Source organism: Mesoplodon densirostris, chromosome 20 (assembly GCF_025265405.1).
Source record: "Mesoplodon densirostris isolate mMesDen1 chromosome 20, mMesDen1 primary haplotype, whole genome shotgun sequence".
In the NCBI taxonomy this organism is placed as follows: Eukaryota; Metazoa; Chordata; class Mammalia; order Artiodactyla; family Ziphiidae; genus Mesoplodon; species Mesoplodon densirostris.
Window position 1 is genome coordinate 34,789,744 of NC_082680.1, and position 18,372 is coordinate 34,808,115.

Consider the following 18,372-nt stretch of genomic DNA (forward strand, 5'->3'; position numbering starts at 1 on the left):
TAAGAGGAAGCATGGATTGAGATGTGATCTGACCTATTGTCTTTTACTCTGAGATGAGAAATCGCTGTGAGAAGGGCAGTAGGGGAAGGCTGCAGTTTGGGCAAAATGCACCATCATCAAATTGTTATGTCTGGCTTGTATGGAGAGTGAGCTGTACATACTGAGCTGAATGAATAGACATGTGACCCCGTTAGGCACAATCCAAAGCACATTTGCTCTAGGACCAGTGTTTTCCTCGTGGATGGCATGTGGTCCAAGTCAGCTCAATGAGACCCTGTTGAGAAACTTTTGCTGAAACCTAAGCAGATGCTTCTACTGCAGGGCCAGAACCTGGTAGGATATTTGCTCAAATCTACTAAGAGAACTTGCTGAAGAATAATATCAACAAAGAATTTATTGAGTTGAGGAATGAAAAGCAGGAAAAGGAAAGATGAGAAAAGACAACAATCAAGTTTCAAGCTACATGTTTCTGGTAAGGTGAACCAGAAAAAAAAAGAAATCCTCATTTTTTAAAATCTCATGTACGAAATGTTTCTGTCCCTGATACCAGAGTCATAATCCAGTGTGGACACTGATTGTAACAGTGGTGCATTACCATTGATAAGATGACATGGCCTGAGGTGAGAGGCTACAAAAGGCCCTGCCCCTAGGTTAATGGTGATAAGTTATGTATTCCTGTTCTCCTTCTTAATGTCATTTCTTTCAGATTCACCTAATTCTCTTTTTTGATCGGTTATTCTTCCCATTTTGCTAGTGTTTCAACTTTTTCTCTTCTTGATGTCTGCAATCTGATCTCCTCCAAATCTCTTAAGCTTATTTCATTTCTTCTCATCTTTACATGCATCAGCACAAGTCAAAAACTCTATGACTCAGACACCGAGAGAACAACTGGTACTTAGCCAGACCACCACACACTCTCTTCTGCTTCTGTATCCAGAATCAGTGCTGGGTAAGTAAGGAGGGCAGGTGATGTGGAACAAAAGAAATATGATTTGGACCTGCCTGGCCATTTCATTTCTGGGTTAACCAACATCATTTTATTTGGAAATTAATGTATATTTTTTAAAGCTATCTTTTGATTTTAAAGATTTTTCTTTGTTCCTTCCAGAGGGGATGTGGGGATATATGTGTACATATAGTTGATTCAATTTGTTATACAGCAGAAACTAACACAACAATGTAAAGCAATTATACTCCAATAAAGATTTTTAAAAAATATTATGTTAATTTAGAATTTAGTAACTTCAAGTTCATTGAGAAGAAGCCAGGGTCTGGATGCAAGCAACATGTTATAACCAAATTATACCTGCATATTCCATGACTAAATATAAGAGATTTTGTACTACTGAAGTTATGATAGAAGGTGAAATATGGAGGCACTAGAAAGTAGTTTTCAGGATAAAACTGGGTGAAAACACTGCAAAGTTTATATATTGACTTGTAATTTAGATGTGCACTGATATACCAGTTCATTTTCCTTGATCATAAATATAAGAAAAGAATAAAAGGAGGGAGAGTGAACACACTTAGGGAGCCAGCTGAGATGTCTCAGAAAAGCATACCTTTCTGAGGAAGTTCAATGTAGATTGAGTCTCAGTTTTAATTCAGAAGACTTAGGATAGTTCTTCTTCCTAGTCCACACTGTAGAAATAAAAGAAAAAAATGGTTTTAAATATATCATATTCTTCCTTGAAAACAAGGACAGTAGTTCTCATTGGGACATGAATATGAAGAGTATTTTAACATCACAAAACAGAAGGAGTAAAATGGCCATTTGGGTTGCATAGAGAAGAGAGCTGAATGTACAATGATGGGAGATGGGAGCAAAACTTGTGGGTTCTAAGATTGGAGATTGTGGAAGTCACCTGCAGGGAGCTCAGACACAACAGACCAGATGAATATTTGTCATACAATCAGCAAGGATGGGTGAACCCTGTCTCAGTCCCCTGATTGCTACTACAAGATTTACCAAACACAGAAAAGACAAGTATGTAATGGTAGCACCTGTCTTCCTTTAGGTGTAAAGTATAATTGGGGATATTGGGGCAGAAAAATAAGGCAATGTTCTTAATGTATGGTGTCACCAGAAAGGATGAAGAACCATCTGCATGCAGAAGACCAGCCATCAAAATATCTCTTGTCTTCAGTCATCTTCCCTCATCTCCATTGGAAAGATTGCAGAGTCCAAGGTCCATTCCAGCCAGACATCTCACCAGTCACATTTCATTCAAAAAACAAATAAAAGATGGAGACAGAACTATACATGCATGAATATGATGAAGAAAAAGAATGCAAATATACTGTGAGACTGGGATCAGAAGAAAAGGACATAATACACAAAAGATAGGGAAAAAGACAACCAGCTCAAGAAGAATCATAAAGTGAACAATGGAAAGATATTCTTCACAGGTACTTGAAGAGATAGAACATTTAAAATGGACTCATACCAAAAAGCCAAAAAATGAGGTGATAAAATAACACAGTATTATCAAAAGAACTATTTATAACTTAGGAAACTAATTAAGAATAACAACAAAGATAATATATAAGTAATTATGAACAATAAGGGAATATATATATAACATAATATCAAATGATTTATGTAGAAGAAAAACTTAATACTCAACGGTTTTAATGAAGAGATAAAGCCATTAAAGAGTTAGAGAGAAGTTAATAGACATAAAACCAGTAAAGACAATCCAATATAAAGACAATTGGTATTTCTGAAGGAAAAAATTAAAACTCAAAAAGGATAATTAAAAAAATATATGTATATATTCTAATAGTGTTACCTCTCCATCAGCATGTGAAGATGTAAATCAAAATGAAAAACTAAGGAAGAGAAAGGTAGATTTGACTCCTTTTATTATAGGATAGAGTAGAAAAGTTATGAGAATTATGGCTGAAGTAATTTTAAAACATTTAAAAAGTGTGACTTAAGTGAAAGCCATTAGACCTACTGACCTCTGCCTCAGGTACAGAGGGTAAAGAACAGAGCATGTTCAGTGTACCATGAGAGGACACATGACACTGGTAAGGATTAGGCTATCTCTTGACCTTCTGGTAAGGTGAGCACCCCCCCCATAGTCTGTATTTTGTAAAATCCCATGTAGAAAAAATTTTCTGTCCCCTGTTACCAGAGTTCTAATCTAGTATGGACACTAATTGTAACAGTGGTGCATTATTATTGGTAAGATGAAAAGGCCTGAGGTGAAATGGTACAAAGAATCCCACCCATAGGTTAATGGTGATAAGCTATGTATTTCTATTGTCTTTCTTTTTTGTACAATTAGACAACATTTACTAAATGAGAAACCTACACTTAAAAAGTGCTTTAAAACAAAATGAAATGAGAAAAAAAGACATGTGCATTTGAAAGAACTTTGCACTCTGCTGAAAATCAAATCTCTTGCAGTAATACAATATGCCTATTCTTAAAATATAAGTTAACAGAATTTTCAATTTAATATTTTCAAAGATGATATTAAGGTAAAGAATTTCACATCTATGGTAGCCCTTACAGAAGGGCATTTATAAATATGATGTCCTTCCCTATTAAACTTACAAACTTGACAATGCTCAATAAAAGCTTTTGGAATCACATCCAAGTGTCTCATCTAATGAATCACAAATTTGTGTCCTGTAAGTTCTCCTTGTAAAATCTTTATGTAGATATTTCTATTTCCATCATTTGTTAATTAAAAAAATATTTTGTTTAAAAAAAAGGAAAAGAAATGCTGGAATAAATCCTAGATCATGTACAGAAATTATTGCTACTATAGTTCACTACAAAGCATGTCTATACAATATCACATAAACTTTGATCATGAAAAATCAGAATAAAAATCTTTAGTGACATAAGCCTCACAATCATATACAACATTCAAATGGTAATATTAGACAGTTGAGCATCCAATACTGACAAATGTCTTACTGACCAACATTCATTTAAATACATCCTTCATATAGAGGGAGGAAAAAAGAGATGTCAGCTTTCTAAGCCTTATTTAAAAAAGATTTTCATGTTCTGTGGATCTAAAAACCAAGAAAAACAAAAACAAACCCCCAAAACAAAACTGGTGCAGGTGAGGGTGGTGTCAGAAAGTTAAGCATGCTGAAAGGTGCTTTGTGGGAATTAAAAACCTAATTCTTTCTTAATGTTACAAAGAAAACAATAGCAACAGTCAAAAAAACTAAAAGCTGGTTCTTTGAAAAGATAAAGAAAAGTGATAAAGTTTTAGCCAGACTCAAGAGAAAAAGGGAGAAGACTCAAATCAACCAAATTAAGAATGAAAAATGAGAGGTTACAGCTGACACCACAGAAATACAAAGGATTTAAGAGACTACTACAAGCAATTATATGCCAATAAAATGGTCAACCTGGAAGAAATGGACAAATTCTTAGAAAAGCACAACCTTCCAAGACGGAACCAGAAGAAATAGAAAATATGAACAGACCAATCACAAGTAAAGAAATTGAAACTGTGACTAAAAATCTTCCAACAAACAAAGGTCCAGAACCAGAAGACTTCACGGGAGAATTCTATCAAACATTTAGAGAAGAGCTAACACCCATCCTTCTCAAATTCTTCCAAAAAATTGCAGAGGGTGGAATACTTCCAAGCTCATTCTACGAGGCCACCATCATCCTGACACCAATACCAGACAAATATATCACAAAAAAAACTACAGACCAATATCACTGATGAATATACATACAAAAATCCTCAATATTAGCAAACCAAATCCAACAGCACATTAAAAGCATCATACACCATGATCAAGTGGGATTTATCCGAGGAATGCAAGGATTCTTCAATATACACAAATCACACCATATTAACAACTTGAAGAATAAAAAACATATGATCATTTCATTAGATGCTAAAAAAGCTTTTGACAAAATCAACACTCATTTATGATAAAAACTCTCCAGAAAGTGAGCATACAGGGAAACTACCTCAACATAATAAAGTCCATATATGACAAACCCACAGCAAACATTATTCTCAATGGTGAAAAACTGAAAGCATTTCCTCTAAGATCAGGGACAAGACAAGGGTGTCCACTCTCGCCACTATTATTCAACATAGTTTTGGAAGTCCTAGCCATGACAATCAGAGAAGAAAAAGAAATAAAAGGAATACAAATTGGAAAAGAAGTAAAATGCTCACTGTTTGCAGATGACATTCTACTATACATAGAAAATCCTAAAGATGCCACCAGAAAGCTTCTAGAGCTAATCAATGAATTTAGTAAAGTTGCAGGATACAAAATTAATACACAGAACTATCTTGCATACTTATACACTAACAATGAAAGATCAGAAAGAGAAATTAAAGAGACAATCCCATCTACCATTGCAACTAAAAGAATTAAATACTTAGGAATAAACCTACCTAAGGAGGCAAAAACCTGTACTCAGAAAACTATAAGATACTGATGAAAGAAATTAAAGAAGACAGAAAGAGATGGAGAGATATACCATGTTCTTGGATTGAAGGAATCAATATTGTGAAAATGACTATAATACCCATAGCAGTCTACAGATTCAATGTAATCCCTATCAAATTACCAATGGCATTTTCCACAGAATTAGAACAAACTATTTCACAATTTGTATGGAAACAAAAAAGACTCTGAATAGTCAAAGCAATCTTGAGAGAGAAAAATGGAGTTAGAGGAATCAGGTTCCTGGACTATACTTCAGACTATAGTACAAAGCTACAGTAATCAATACAGTATAGTACTGACACACAAACAGAAATATAGAGCAATAGAACAGGATAGCAAGCCCAGAGATAAACTCAGGCACCTATGGTCACCTAATGTATGACAAAGGAGGCAAGAATATACAATGGAGAAAAGACAACCTCTTCAATAAGTGGTACTGGGAAAACTGGAGAGCTACATGTAGAAGAATGAAATCAGTTTTTAAAAATTTTTTTTATTAGTTTCTGCTTTATAACAAAGTGAATCAGTCATACATATACATCTGTTCCCACATCCCTTCCCTCATGCATCTCCCTCCCTCCCTCCCTCCCCATCCCACCCCTCCAGTTGGTCACAAAGCACCGAGCTGATCTCCCTGTGCTCTGCGGCTGCTTCCCACTATTTATCTACCTTACGTTTGGTAGTGTATATATGTCCATGCCTCTCTGTCACTTTGTCACCACTCCCTAACACCATACACAGAAATAAACTAAAAATGGATTAAAGACCTACATGTAAGGTCAGAAAGTATAAAACTCTTAGAGGAAATCATAGGAAGAACACTCTATGACAAAAATCACAGCAAGATCAATTTTGACCCACCTCATAGAGTAATTGAAATATAGGGAGGGGGAAGGGTAAGCTGTGACAAAGTGAGAGAGTGTCATGGACATATATACACTACCAAACATAAAATAGATAGCTAGTGGGAAGCAGCTATATAGCACAGGGAGATCAGCTCAGTGATTTGTGACCACCTAGAATGGTGGGATAGGGAGGGTGGGAGGGAGGGAGACGCAAGAGGGAAGAGATATCGGAACATATGTATATGTATAACTGATTCACTTTGTTATAAAGCAGAAACTAACACACCACTGTAAAGCAATTATACTCCAATAAAGATGTTAAAAAAAACACAAAAATCCCAAATGGGACCTAATTAAACTTAGAAGTTTTTGCACAGCAAAGAAAACCATAAATGAGATAAAAAGACAACACTCAGAATGGGACAAAATATTTGCAAATGAAGCAACTGACATGGGATTAATCTCCAAAATATACAAAGGTCAATACCTTTGTACCTCAATATCTATAAAAGAAACAACCCAGTCAAAAATGGACAGAAGGCCTAAGTAGATATTTCTTCAAATAAGACATACAGATGGCCAAGAGGCACATGAAAAGATGCTCAATAATTTTTAGAGAAATGTCAATCAAAACTACAGTGAGGTATCACCTCACAGTGGTCAGAATGGCCATCATCAAAAGAATCTATAAACAATAAATGCTGGAGAGGGTGTGGAGAAAAGGAACACTCTTGCACTGTTGGTGTGAATGTAAATTGATACAGCCACTATGGAGAACAGTATGGAGGTTCCTTAAAAAACTAAAATAAACTACCATATGACCCTGCAGTCCCACTACTGGGCATATGCCCTGAGAAAACCACACTTCAAAACACACAGGCACCCCAATGTTCATTGCAGCACTATTTACCATAGCCAGGAGATGGCATTAACCTAAATGTCCATTGACAGATGAAGGGATAAAGATGTGGTACATATATACAATAGAATATTACTCAGCCATAGAAAGGAACAAAATTGGGTCATTTGTAGAGATGTGGATAGATGTAGAGTCTGTCATACAGAGTGAAGTAAGTAAGAAAGAGTAACCAAATATTACTTGAGTATTCTGTGATTAAACAAAAGAAATTGCTAAGACTAAAGTTGTGATTCACAGTGAAATACTGGCAAAACTTAGAAAACAGTTGCCAGTAAAATAGCTAACTGAAAACACAATGAGCCTTATTTCTTGATATATAACATTTCTGTGCAGATATATCCTTTCCTTTCAGCTTCATGATTAATGTTAGAGAAGACTCAAGGGATATATAAAGAACACATTTAGGGCATCTACTGAGAAATCCCAGAAAGGCACTTAAAACATTTCTAAGCAAATGGAAGTAAGTTGATGTTCAGTTTTAATTCAGAAGTCTCAGAAATTCCTTTCTCCTGGACCGAAATCTAGAAATAATAGAAGAGATAGTAAAATGTATACTGTGACTTCCTTTGAAAACAAAAAGATAGTTTAGTGTTACATGAGTTGTGAAAAGTACCTAAAAATCACAAAAGTGAAGGGAAAGGACTGAAGAGTAAAGTGGGCATCTGAGTTGCATAGGGGAGTGTGTAGCAAGTTCAACCACAGGAAATGATAGCAACACTGATGGGTTCTGAGCCTGGAGGTTGTGGAAGCCAGTGCAAAGGGGCTCAGAAGGAACCAGTCAGATGATTAGTTGCCATAGGATCAGTTAGGAGGGGTGAATCATGTTCTATGTCCCTGATTGCTACTACAAGAATTACCAAACATAGCAAAGACCAATATGTAATGGTAGCCCATGGTCTTCCTTTATGTGTAAAGTATAATTGGGGATATTGGTGTAGAAAAATAAGGCAGTGTTCTTAATGTATGGTGTCACTGGAAGGGAAGAAGAACCACCGATATACAGAAGATCAGCCATTAAAGTATCTCTTGTCATCAGTCATCTTCCCTCGTATTCACTGGAAAGATTGAGGAGTCCAAGCTCCACTCCAGCCAGACATCTCACCTGTAAACTATATTCAAGGAAGAATTCAAAGGTGGAGACAGAACTATATGTAAGGAATTGTTTCCTTTTAATATAGAACAAAGAGTAGAAATGTTATGAGAATTTGGCTAAAGTAGTTTAAAAACATTTTAAAAATGTGATGTAATGGAAGCCATCAGACCTATAGACTTCTGCCTCAGGTACAGAGGGTAAAGAACAGAGCATGCTCAGGGTACCTTGAGAGGGCACATGGCATTGGTGAGGATTCAGGACTGAGGCTAATGTGGGGAGAATGCTGTCTGTAAGCCACCCAGAAACCTTTAGATGTCTTTGACCGCTTTTCTGTGCCTCTGACTAGCATGCCTTCTTTGTCCTTGTGCTTAGGGAGCTGCATTGTGGACTCTTTGGAAGACTTCTTGGGAGTTCCTGGGGCTTCTTTGCCTTCCTGTGTGAAAATTGGAAGTGCCAGGGACTGCATGTCCTGCCAGGGCAGCCCTGCATCAGTGACTTACTGGTGAGATGTACTGAAAACTCAGCTGCCTTGCCTTGAGTCTGGAAAGACTTTGAGTAATAATTCACATTCAGGCTGACACAGGAGTTCTCCCAGGAGCACTCAATAAGCCACTTGCACATGGTCCTGGTCTCAGCGTCTAAATCTGGGGAACCTGACACATCATATCAGTGGTCATGTTGGAGAGCTGTGTGAAAGAAAGGTAAGATGTACGGGATGAGACAACTTCCAGAGGACCTTGAAAGTCAGGCAAAGGAGACTTCTTCTGTCACCAAATGAATGCTTGTTATTTTGTTGAATGGTCAATGTTCAATAGTCAACTGGCTGCTTTGATTTATCCCTAAGTGACATGGATCTTCAGTTACAAATTACTTTTTTGATGTAGCCCTGGAGAGCAGGTCAATATGAAGAACTCATTGTCCAGCTCCCAGTCTAGGGTCTCTACCTCTTTCATGTAAGGCAGTGTTTATCTATTATATTTTATTTTATCTTATCTTATTTCATTTTATTATTTTATTTTTTATTTTTCCACTAAAGAAACTCTTATTCGTTCCCCAAATAAAGTTGTAAGCAAAAGCCTAAAATACAAGAATTAGAAACAGGTTGATCCAGAGATAGTTCACCCCTGAGATGCTGCCACCACAAGTACAGTTATGGACTGAGACGAAATCTTCTATACCTACTTCCTGCACTTCTGGCATGACTGAATAAAAGAGCCTTAAGGAGTGTTAGTGAGTGGCTTTTCTTTGTGTGTGTGTGTGTGGTGCTTGTGTTTTATTTCCTTCTTTTTCCTTTTCTCTGTCTCAGTGAAGGATATGGCATCCCAGTGGATTGACACTACAACCCACCCTGACCCCAGGGCAGGTGGGCATCTGCTTGATTTCTGGATGGAAAGGGAGCTGCTAGGCTAGCCCTGCTCAGAGGCCATTGGACAACAGGGCTTTATGTACTGAAGGCCTCTGAGCTAAAGCTTGCAGAGTCAGGCAGGTATTGTGAGGACTACCGAGCAGGCCCAGAGAGACAATGTAAAGGAAGACAGCTGCTCAGCTGAAGATAGAAAAGCCAAACAAAATAGGTCTCTGGGACAGAAGTACTAGGGAGTTGATAGTAAAAAACAAACAAACAAACAAAACTCCTTTTGAGGGAAGTAATGGAGCCCTCTGTTTTATGCTTCAGGAACTAAAATGAGGGCCCAGGGGAAGAGAGTGAAACGCTGATGTCACCCTCAGGGCTACAAGCAGCATAAGTACACGTTTGGACAGAGGTGGAACCTTCTGTACCTACTGCCAGCATATCTGTCATGACTGAACAGATTTTTAAAAATTGATGTGACATTCACGTGACCTAAATAAACCATTTAAAGTGAACAATTCCGTGTCAGTTGGTACACTCACAACTTTGTGCACCCACGACTTCTATCTAGTTCCAAAATATCTCACCACCCCCAGTAAAACCCCAAACTCATGAAGCAGTTACTCCCCATTTCCTCCAGCCTCGGGCAACCACCAGTCTACCTCCTGTCTCTATGTTCCGCTCCACCTTCGGCTACTGTGAACAGTGCTACTGAGAACCTTTGTGGTCAAGTACTTTTTTCTGTATCTGTTTTCAATTCATTGGGTATATGCCTAGCATTAGAACTGTCCAAATGAATAGTAGAATTTTAAGAGTTGCTTCTAAGTGGCTTTTCATTCTCTATGCTGTGATTTTCTTTTCCTATCCTTCCCTTTCCTTTCCCTTCCCATTCCTTCCCTTTACTTAACTTTTTTTGGTGCCGAGGCTCACTGCAAGGACACCACAACCCAACCCACCCCCAGGGGCAAGTGGCCAGCCCAGTGATCTTCTGGATGAAAACAAGAGAAGTTGCCACGCAAGCCGTGCCCACAGACTGTGCTTCACAGTGCTTAGTGCAGAGAAGGCCCATGGAAAACAGCCAAAAAAAAATAAGTTACACCCAGGCAGCAGGAAGTTCTGAATGTTTCTTTGTTTCTCTTCTTTTCCCCCTCTTGAGGATCAGAAACTCAGAGTTGTGGGTGAAATCTGCCTATTTTTAAAGTTGGCTCTGAACTACTTAAACCTGTAAGAGGCAAACAAAATAAGTCTCTGGGCAGGATGCAGCCTGCCAAGTTTCATAGTTGGCAGTTAACTTCCTTCTGAGTGAGAGGGGGCGGGGTCAGCCATTTTGTGGTTGAGGAACTAAACTGTGACTTGGGGGAAGGGAAAGGTCAGTTCATCAAAGAAGAGCCAACAGGCGTGTTGTTGTTGTGGGCATCGGGCCAGGGTAAGGGAGCAAAGTCCAGAGGGGAGAGCCCACAGACCCCTTGCTCTGGGGCTGTCAGCCTCCACAGGTTCCTCTCTTCAGTGGAATTCTGCACATTTGTGCTCAGGGTGTGGTGTCCTCAGCCTGCCTGACAGTGAAAGAGCTGGTTCTTGTCATTTATGGCTCCTAAAGACCTTCCCCTTAGGGTCTTCCTTCCATCAAGATAAAATGTCCTCAAGAATTCCCTTAAACTGTGCAGACAACACAACACAGACTCCCTGGAGTTTGGGGATGATCATTAGAGAATTTCTGATTAGCTAATGCAGGAGGAGCAGGAGTGATCATGAATTTGCTGACTGCAGGACTAACTGGGCCCTTTGGGACACACCCAGGTGGGGACAGAGAAGGTGGACGTTGCTGTTTCAATTATCCAAGAGGGAAATCCTGTCCCGTAATCACGTGTTGTACACATTAGCTATATTTTATATACTTTCATCCTCACAACAAACTTTTAAAGTAAGCTCTCTTATTAGCTCCAATTTTCTGAGGGATAAACTGACTTTTAGAGATGCTTAAATGACCTGCCCAAGTACTCACACTTGGGATGTCACAGGGCTGTTACTCTAACCCTGAAACTGAGCAGGGCCCTGTGAGGCACCCAGGTATGGAGGCTTGGCCTTTTATTTTTGTCCCCCATTTTTTGTCGGCAAGAATCCAACCTCCATTACCTTCCCCGAGTTCCAGAGGGCAGATTCAAACAGTTGCTAATCAAGGGAGGAGCAGGCAAGAAACCACCCAAAGCAAGATTAAAGGGATCAGAGAAGCTCATCAAGAGTAGGAGACCGACCACCTGAGACCCTACACACACCCTCATCTTGTCCAAAACCCCACCTTTGGGAAGTATTATTATAAAACTCCTTATCAAATCTTCCTGGGTTGGGACACATAGTTTTTCGAAGCAGGAGCTGTTGTGTCCCCCTTTGCCTGACAAAGTAATAAAGCTCTCTTTTTCTACTTCACCCAAAACTCTGTCTCCAAGATCTGATTTGGCACCGGAGTACAGAGAAGCTGAGTTTTCGGCATCAACCCCCAGAGTTTGAATTGGGGTGTGTTATCTCCTCCATTATCCTGTGCAGTAATTACAGCATAAGGACTCAAGTTATATGTCAGCCAATCTTTCTGAACTGGCTTAGGACCTGACATTCGGGTCTGTGTAGTATCTAGTCTCCTGGACTCACATTTGAAATAGGATTAAACCCCAATTTCAAAGCACAACATGTCACTTACCGAGTTCCCCTGGGTCCCACAACCAGGAACCGGGCTGACTGCCATCCTCCCACTTCCTGGACAAGCCCAGGAAGAGACCTCACTGGTTTTCAAACTGCTCCACCCCTTGAACCTAGTTAGAATCACCAGGGAGCTCTGGGAAATGTAGTCGTGGGAACTTGGGTTGTCCTTGCGCACCTGTTGTTCAAATGTACTCTGGTGAGACCTGGCACCAGGCTGAGAGTGGAGTGACCTTGTAATCCATACAGTTCCTACTCTTAGGGAGGCTGAATCCAGATATCCTAAGTGTAACGTGGGAGGTTAGGGTTTTAAGGGGATCCAGGAAAAGCAGGTTTATTAACCTAGAGGAGCAGAAGGAGATGAATATTTTAAATCACTCCCCCAGGTTATGACAGCACTTCCTCATGAATTTCCATGAGGCCCCTAAATTTTTATTTTTCTTCCCCATCTTCAGTCCCATTCACCACAGCACCCTGAGGCACTGTATAATGTGTCCTAAATTTGTCCACATATAAGTTACGAGTGTAACATATATAATGTGCTTTTGTTTCTGCATGTATTTTTAATTTATGTTAATGATATAGGTCTATCACTTTTGCTGTTTCCAATGTACTTCCATCTACACTTTATTTCTTTTTTAAATAAAAATTTTTTTTACTGCAGTAGAGTTGTTTTATAATATTGTTTTCATTTATACAGTACAGCAAAATGAATCAGATATACATATACATATATCCCCTGTTTTTTGGATTTCCTTCTCATTTAGGTCACCACAGAGCACTGAGTAGAGTTCCCTGTGCTATATGGTAGGTTCTCATTGGTTATCTATTTGACACATAGTATCAGTAGTGTATATAATTCAATTCTAATCTCCTAATTTATCCCACAACATCGCCCCCATTTCTAAAACCATCTTCATGACACAAGTGTTGCCTTGTGCTCTCTCTTTGGCACTAACAGTTCTAGTCCATGCCTCCTGTATTATGCTGCATGAACATGGGTCTCTCTACCTGGTTGCTTTCTCTTGGCCTGTGCTTGGGCCATCCAGATGGACCTGCAACTGATGGCCCTGGAACACCACTCCACCTGGAAAATGTGAGTGGGAGCACAAATGCCCCTGTGTTCCACCTACTCAGGTGGGGTTACTCTGGGGTCATGGCCAGCACTGCCGCCCTATGTTCTCCAGTGAGAGGAAGCTTCCATTGTCCTCTGAGGTAACCTGCTGATCATGTATCCTTCTTTGAGTCTCAAAGAGCCGCTTCTTCACTTTCCTACTCCCACGGTGGTGCTTCCTTAAATCACCTCCCAAGTAAGCTACTTGAATGCAAATAGCTCTCAGGGTCTGGTTTTGAGGAAACTAACCTCAAAACATTTAACGTACTGATACCACTGGTGAAGGACACTTAAGTTGCTGCCAACTCCTTGTTACTACAAATACCACTGTAATCAGCACTTTCCTACATGTGTCCTGTAGATGGACACGAGGACTTTGCTTGGATAGACATCAGGAATAGAATGTGCTGGAGCACAGGGCATCAGTGTACTTAATTTCACTGAGCATTTCTCTCCTCTTGTGTAGAAAGTTTCCTGGTTTCCTCATATCCTGGTTGATACTTGCGGTTAGCAACCTTCAAATGTCTGTCAATCTCATGTGTCTAAGGTGATAGCTCAGTGTAATTCTCATCTGCACTTCTCTGATTTCTAGTGAGTTTGAACATCACTTCATATTCCTATTGACCCATCACATTTACTGGTGGTGAATTAAAAGGCAAGGTGTCGAGGAATCACTCTTCTGTCATAGTGGCCAGGGCACAGCAGAAATGAAGGATGGATAGCAGAGGACATCTTGCAAGAAAAATATTGCTGGAGAAGGAAATAATCTCAGAATGCAGGTCTGGGCTTTGGTCATTTTGACAGAAAGTGTGGAAAGCTTCATTCAATGGAGTAGGGCTATTGTCCCCTGATCCTGGGAAATGTGACACCTGGAATTAAGATCCAGATGGCAAGTTTGTAATTCTGACATTGCTTCCATCCTTCTTACCAAAGTAACAGAGGCCCTTGAGGATCTCCAGCAAGAATTGTTACAGAAACCTGAAGTCAGGAGGCTTGTGGCTAAGGGAGAGTAAGACCAGAGTCATGGATCCTGGGGTCTGAGGGCAGGGACACCAGAGGATGTAGGCCTGGGATCGGAGTGGCCATCTGAAATTCCAAGCCAAATTCTGACTACTTCCTAGACTTTCCATGTGGAAGGAGAGCAGAAGTAGGAAATACTGGAACTGTCAATGAGCATTCTCCTCACCATAAAGGACGTGAGTTAGGTGTAGTAATAAACTCCCTCTTTATTCCAGTATGTACAAGTTGGAAAAGTTTAAGCATTCTGCTTTTTAAAAAATAAATATACTGAATACAGTAGAATTAATTTGTATATGGTAAATATTCTAACTTGCTTGCAAGTGTTTTCTTTCAAATATTAAAGCATGTAAAGAATTTCTTTTTTCATTGCTAAAGAAAAACAAACAGACCTACATTTTTGCAAAGATAGGAAGTTTGAACTAAAACTTCCCCTCTTGATGATGGAATCTATGGAAGACAATGACCTCTAATTTAAGATTTTTTGTTGTTGAATAAATCTGTTTTAAAATTTGCGTGCCAACCCTCCTGGTTTCTGCTCCAATAGGTAAAAGTTATCAATTCTCTCTCTCTCTCTCTCTTTTTTTTTGGCCGTGCCTCCTGTGGGATTTTAGTTCCCTGACCAGGGATTGAACCCACACCCCCTGCATTGGAAGTGTGGATTCTTAACCACTGGACCACCAGGGAAGCCCGTATCCTCTCATTCTTATTGCAAAATCAGTAAGTCCTAAAAAATCAAACAGATCCATTAGTGTATCAATATCATGAGGAAAAATGCTGCTTTAATTGAACAAAACTCTATGCGGCCTTCCCAGAATAGGCCCCCACCCATGTTCTCTTCCTGCCTTTTGTCTGTAGAAAAACTTTAGTCAAAGAATAAATTTAATCAGAGAAGTGAGAAAATGCAGAATGAAAGGAAAACAGTCAAGCAAGACAAAATAATACTTTAGCCATTAAACAATGTCAAGGATCTTTAGTTCTTCCTCAAGAACTATAGATAATATTCTCAGCCATGTCCTTTCAGTTGTTTTGCAGATACTGAAACCACCACCAAGCAGAAGAAGTTAACTGTATGCTGCTCACAAGCATGTAGACCCCAGACAGGTTGGAACCAGAAGGCTGATGATGCTGATTCCCACTTACATCACCACCAACCAATCAGAAGAAATTCCATGACCTGATCACACCCTGCACCTTGAACAGTATATGACTCCTTGCTACCTCCTTGAGAGTAGGACACACAGTCTTGAGGGCATTACCCACTGTGGCCACTTTTGCTTGGCAGAGAAATAAAGCTATTTCTTTCTACTTCACCCAAAACTCTGTCTCTAAGATTTAATCTGGCATCAGTGTACAGAGGCCAAATTTCAGCAACACTGCTAAAAAGTGGAGAGACAGACAGGTGCATACATAGAATCGGAAATTACTGTGAACTGAAGTTCAAGATTAGAAGCCCAAGCTGAAGCCAGTATTATTATTATTATTATTATTATATTTTTGGTACGTGGGCCTCTCACTGTTGTGGCCTCTCCTATTGTGGAGTACAGGCTCCTGACACGAAGGCTCAGAGGCCATGGCTCATGGGCCTAGCCACTCCGCAGCATGTAGGATCTTCCCGGACCACAGCACGAACACATGTCCCCTGCATCGGCAGGCTGACTCTCAACCACTGCACCAACAGGGAAGCCCTGAATCCAGTATTATTAAGAACACTTAAAAACTTCGATGAACTCCTGGAGACTCAGTGTAGATAAGCGTGAAAGTTACAAACTTTGGGTTGTCTCAGTCTCATGGGGTCCTCCAAACTTTTGTGAACTTTACCACCAGGAACGCCATCCACGTTCTCATTGTGAAGACCACAGAATAATCTCTATGAGCTTCTGAGAGAAGGAGGAAAATGTAATCATTTTGAAATAAGGTCACAGAATTCTGTTCTCTCCCTTCCCTCCAGGGAAATTACTTTATAACAGCCTAGTCAAAGTAAGGTAAGGAAAATACCAAACTCCAATCATCTCCAGCATTTCTGCCTCACCTAAGGGGAGGAAAAGTTGAGATGCACTTTTGAAGGTCACACTTTGGTGCAAAACCCAGGCTTACTTAGAACTTGAGACTAATGATAGGACTATAAATATACGTATCTCCTCACTATCCCTTATAACCACATCAATAATTCTACTGTATATAACAGAGAATTACAGATGAAAAGCTACAAGTTTCAGACACTATTTAATGAGGGATTTCCAGGCAACCTTGAGACAAGAGAGAGACCAAAACTAAGATAGTAAAGGAAATTGAAGACTTGGACATCTATAGCTACAGAAAACAATAAACACAGCATAATTCCTAGTGAAATAAACATAAACCCTCATACTAAAGGCCTGCATATCTCAGTTCTTATTACCCAATACATCATGTCTAGCTTCCAACATAAAATTGCAAGGCATGCTAACATATGAAAAAACACAGTATGAAGAAATAAGGCAAGCATCAGAGTAAGATTCAGATATGGCAAGGATTTTGGAGTTATCAGACTAGGAATTTAAAATAACTATGATTAATATGCTAAAGTTTCTAATGGAAAAGCACACAACATGCAAGAATAGATGGGCATTGCAAGCATAGAAATTAAAACTCTAAGGAAGAATCAAAGGACATGCTAGAGGGACTTCCCTGGTAGTTCAGTGGTTAAGAATCCACCTGCCAATGCAGGGAACACAGGTTCATTCCCTGGTCTGTGAAGATCCCACATGCCACGGAGTAACTGAGCCCATGCACTGCAACTACTGAGCATTCGTGCCGCAACTACTGAAGGCCACGTGTCTAGAGGTCATGCTCCATAACAAGAGAAACCACCACAATGAGAAACCTGCACACCAGAACAAAGAGTAGCCCTGGCTCACTGCAAGTAAAGAAAGCTTACATGTAAAAATGAAGACCCAACACAGCCAAAAATAAATAAATAAATAAATAAATCTATAAAATGGAAACGTTAGAAATAAAAATTTATAACAGAAATGAAGAATGCCTCTGATGGGCTTACCAGTAGCTGAATATGGCCAATTAAAAATTCAGTGTGCTTGAAGATATGTCAATAGAAATTTCCCAAAATGCAAAAAGAAAACCAAGAAGTAATAGAGAATATTCATGAACTGCAGGGCAATTGTAAAAGATACAACATAAATGTAATTGGAATACCAGAAAAAGAAGAAAGAAAGGAAGGAAATAAGGAAGAAAGAACGAGAGAAGCAGAGAAATATTTGAATAATGGCTGAATATGTATTTTCCAAAATTAATGGCAGACACTAAAACACAGATCCAGAAATCTCAGAGAATAACACACGTAATAAATATCCAAAAATGGATAACTGCAGAAGGAACAGAGACAAAGAGAAAATCTTGAAAGAAGCTAGAGGGGGAAATAACCCCACCTTACACACTAAAGAAAAACAAGAATTATAGTGGACTTCTTTTCAGCAACCATGCAAGAAGTAATGAAAGATATTTAATGGTTTGAAAGAATAAACCCACAAATCTTGAATTCTGTATCCAGCAAATTTATCCATGAAAAGTGAAGGAGAATAAAGACGTGCCCAGAAAGACAAAAACTAAGAGTATTTGGCACCAGTAGACCTGCCGTGCAGAGACATACTCTGTTTGTGGATTGGAAGACTCAACATAGTGTCAATTCTTCCCAGATTGATATATAAGTGTAATGAAATTCCTATCAATATTTCAGGAAGTACTTTTTGTTGTTCTTATTTTACTTTTATTTTATGTAGATACAGACAAGCTTATTCTAAAATTTATATGTTAACTGATGGGCCCAAGAATAGCTAAGACCAAGAAAAAAAAGTAAAGGGATGAAGAAATATTCCTTTACTAACATAA

General features: G+C 39.1%; 1 protein-coding gene across 3 annotated transcripts in view; it reads right to left on the minus strand.

The window, feature by feature from the left end:
• The window catches only part of LOC132481131 (arylamine N-acetyltransferase 1), a 38,424-nt gene that overhangs the window by 9,253 nt on the left and 10,799 nt on the right, over positions 1-18,372 (minus strand). Inside the window, exons 1-2 of one of the 3 annotated variants that reach the window (XM_060085755.1) lie at positions 12,355-12,414; positions 1,563-1,641 (exon numbers count right to left, since the gene is read on the minus strand). The gene's annotated coding sequence lies outside the window, so the exon portion shown is untranslated. Of the gene's footprint in view, positions 1-1,562; positions 1,642-2,084; positions 2,134-12,354; positions 12,415-18,372 lie in introns of those variants that run through there. The other 2 variants (XM_060085756.1, XM_060085754.1) reach the window with 2 other exon arrangements.